Source organism: Hordeum vulgare, chromosome 4H, assembly GCF_904849725.1.
Source record: "Hordeum vulgare subsp. vulgare chromosome 4H, MorexV3_pseudomolecules_assembly, whole genome shotgun sequence".
Lineage (NCBI taxonomy): Eukaryota > Viridiplantae > Streptophyta > Magnoliopsida > Poales > Poaceae > Hordeum > Hordeum vulgare.
In genome coordinates this window covers 581,444,557-581,448,979 of record NC_058521.1, presented here as the reverse complement: position 1 = coordinate 581,448,979, position 4,423 = coordinate 581,444,557, and positions in this window count along the sequence as shown.

Genomic DNA, 4,423 nt, shown 5'->3' with positions numbered 1-4,423 from the left:
TTGACTAGACTAATGACGTACTGATCTTGAACTAACCTAGCACATACTACGCATATAGTTGATATATCTATGCATGCAAGTAGTACTGTTAGGATAAATATGAACATGAGGATAAACAAGTCATACCCTCTAATAGGCCAGTTGGCCGTAGCAGCAGCGTTGGCGTTGGACGCGGCCGTAGCGGCAACAGCATCCTCTGCCCTCTTCTTCTCAGCTTCAAGGGCGAGACGATCGGCCTCGGATGGTGAAGACATGGCGATGATGAGGGCGACGCTGACGTAGACGAAGCAGACGGACGGAGGCGAGCAGTCGCGTGATCGCTCCCCAATAACCTAATCGCCCCTCTCCCCTATAGGAACCGGAGAGGTGGGGTTTCACAGGCCTGCTCTCCTGTCGACCGTGTACGCGGTAAACGGGACGGAGTCGCCGGCGGCAGCAGCAGCAAAAGGAACGAACGCGCGAGGCAGATGTGATCTGATTCTCGTGACGGCTAGGGTTGGCGTTAGCCCTTCTTAAGTAGGCGGAGAGACGTGGGCCGAACCCACGTCCGAGTCGGTAACAACCCATGATCCAACGTCTCGGATCATGTCGTGCCCGTTACGTATTCTCCGTTCCTGACCGACAAAAATAAGCGCATAGGTATGAGCTCGGCTCGGCTCATTCCCGCAACCCGCGACGAGGCGTGGCGGGCGGCGGAGGAGGAGTGCACGAGGGCACCTTCTCTTCTCACTCTCCAATAGCATGTGGAAGAGAGACCCTTATAAAGGGGTCCAACTTCTCCTCCACTAGCGGGGTGGGACTAAACTTTCCACCACCTTGTCATGCCACCACCTACATGGGCCCTTGGAGATTTTTCTGAAATTCTCTTATGGGCCTAAGGGCCATCACTAATTTCAACAATCCCCCACCAGATCTCAAGGGCACATCATGTTCCCTCGTTCCAATCATTGCTTTAATATACCAACATTTCAGTGAAGACCTGTTAAGGTTGAGCTTCACCTAGAGCAAGTAGCTACACCCCTTTACAACTGAACAATGGACTATGCCTTGAATTGTCAGTTTGGCGTAAAGGAGCTTCACCACAAGTCTTACTAGTACTAGGCTGCCGAAGGTGACCCCTCGGGTGGAGCATATTAGTCACACTCCTGGCTTATTCATGAGTTTACTAGAGATCACCCAAATCTCATAGACTGTGACCAGCAGTCAAGCTCATATAGGTGTGTTCCTCCAAAGATCGCTCTGTAGGACAGCATCTTGCTTACACATAAGCTTTAGAACACATTAAGACAGTAGTCATCCTACCATACAGTATCTGAGAGCATTGCATCTCCAAAGGAGTGGGTTAGTAAAGTTACTCTCCTCAGTTCACCACTGGCTTGTTTTCCCGGGTCCTATTTCACGGGATCTCCGATCATATAGGTTGGGTTACTACCATGGAAACTCATGTGGGTCTCATACCCATCTCCCTCGATGCACTATCTATCACAACACGTGATAGACCTTTAGTAAAGGGATTTGCCAGATTCTTAGCCGTTTGGATGTAATCCAACGCTATCACTCCGGAGTTTCTCAAACGTCTGACACACTTCAATCTCATTCTTATATGTTTGTTGGACTTCATATTGTCCTTTGAACTCTTCACTTTGACAATAACCGTCTGATTATCGCAGTTCATAAGGATAGCCGGAACCGGCTTCTCAACCACAGGTAAGTCCATCAAGAGATCTTGAAGAAATTCTGCTTCGACACCAGATGTGTCTAATTCTGTTAATTCTGCTTCCATTGTCGATCTCGTTAAGATCGTTTGCTTGCAAGACTTCCAGGAAACAGCACCACCCCCAAGAGTGAACATATACCCAGTAGTGGCCTTCATCTCATCAGCATCAGAGATCCAATTCGCATCACTATACCCTTCAAGTACCGATGGGTATCCCGTATAGTGAAGTCCGTGGTTGACAGTACCTTTAGGTAGCGCATAATTCTTTCAACAGCACGCCAATGAACATCGCCCGGGTTTGCAACAAACCGGCTAAGTTTGCTCACAGCAAACGCGATGTCAGGCCTCGTTGCGCTAGCTAGGTACATAAGCGAACCGATAATTTGAGAGAATCTCAATTGATCTATAGTTGTGCCTTTAAACTTTCGAATAAGCACACTAGGATCATATGGTGTTTGAGAAAATTTTGCAGTCTGAATATCCAAAGCGACTCAAAATCTTCTCAACATAGTGGGATTGCAGAAAGTGTAATCACACCCTCATCATCTCTCAAAAGCTCGATGTTCAAGATAACATCAGCCACCCCAAGGTCCTGCATCTCAAAGTTTTGAGACAGAAAAGACTTAACCTCCTCAATTACTTTGAGGTTTGTTCCAAATATCAGTATGTCATCAACATACAAGCACAATATAACTCCTTCGCCCCCACAATGGCGATAGTATACACATCTGTCAGCTTCATTAACAACGAAGCCAACAGATGCCAGAGTTGTATTAAACTTCTCATGCCATTGCTTAGGTGCTTGTCTCAGACCATATAAAGATTTCAGCAACTTACACACCTTTCCTTCCTAACCTTCTATCACAAAGCCATCTGGCTGTTGCATATAGATTTCCTCATTTAGCTCTCCATTCAGGAAAGCCATCTTAACGTCCATTTGATGAACGAGAAGACCATGAGAGGCCGCCAATGAGAGTAGTACTCGAATGGTGGTCAGTCTAGCCACAAGTGAATAAGTATCAAAGAAATCTTCTTCTTCTTTCTGGGCATAGCCCTTGGCCACAAGCCTAGCCTTGTACTTTTCAACCGTACCATCGGGCCTAAGCTTCTTTTTGAACACCCACTTGCATCCCAATGGTTTGCAACCATAGGGACGATCGGTGATTTCCCATGTCCCGTTAGCCATGATGGAATCCATCTCGCTACGGACCACGGCTTTCCAGTAATCAGCATCTGGAGAAGCGTACGCTTCTGAAATAGAAGTGGGATTATCATCCACGAGGTATACGAAGAAATCATCACAAAAGGTCTTTGCAGTCCTTTGTCTCTTGCCCCTACCAAAGGTTTCCTCGTCATCCTCCTCGGGATTATCATCATGTGTTTGTTCATAATATTCCATAGGAATGGCAGGCTCATGAGTTATCTCAGATTCCTGTCTAGAAGTGCTTTGCATATCTCTCATGGGAAATATATCCTCAAAGAATGTAGCATCCCTCGACTCCATTACTGTACCGACCTTCATGTCAGGTACCTCAGAGTTCACTACTAGAAATCTATAGCCTACGCTATTCTTAGGGTATCCCAAATTAACGCAGTCCACAGTCTTCGGTCCAAGCTTACGCTTTTTGGGGATCGGTACATTGACTTTCGCCAAGCAGCCCCAAGTACGTAAGTACGAGAGCGTCGTCCTTCTCTTCGACCACTCCTCGTAGGGAGTGACCTCATTATATTTTGTAGGAACTTTATTCAGGACATCACACGCGGTCAATATAGCCTCCCCCACCAGGCCTTGGATAAACCCGATATATCTAACATGGCGTTAACCAAATCAGTTAGAGTACGGTTTTTCCGCTTGGCAACCCCGTTTGACTGGGGTGAATAGGGAGGCGTCCTCTCATGAATAATGTCGTGTTCCGCACAAAATGAATCAAATTCGTTTGAGAAGTACTCTCCACCACGATCAGACCGGACTCGTTTAATTTTCTTTTCAAGTTGATTCTCAACTTCTGCCTTATAGATTTTAAAGTAGTGTAGAGCCTCATCTTTAGTATTTAACAGATACACATAGCAATATCTAGTGGAATCATCTATCAATATCGTGAAATATTTCTTTCCACCTTTAGTCAACACACCATTCATCTCACATAGATCAGAATGTATGAGTTCTAGTGGTGCCAAATGTCTCTCCTCTGCAGCCTTGTGAGGCTTGAGAGGTTGCTTTGCTTGCACACACGAATGGCACTTAGAACCTTTGGCTAAAGTGAACATCGGGATTAAATTCAGGTTTGCTAGCCGCGACATAACACCGAAACTTATGTGAAAAAGACGTGAATGCCAAACTTCAGATTCATTAACACTCGAATGAATATTGTTCACGACTTTATTACAAAAATCTGCAAGAGAAAGGCGGAACAGACCTCCGCATTCATAACCTTTTCCAACGAAAAGTCCATATTTCGTAACAACTACTTTATTAGACTCGAATACCAACTTAAACCCTTCTCTACACAGAAGGGAACCACTAACGAGGTTCTTCTTGATGGCGGGGACATCATGCGCGTTCTTCAGCTGCACGATCCTTCCCGAAGTAAACTTTAGATCGACCGTGCCAGCACCAAGAACAGAAGCACTCGCGCCATTCTCCATCAGTACGGACCCGCGACCGGTGGCCTGATAAGAAGAGAACAATGATAAGTCAACACACAC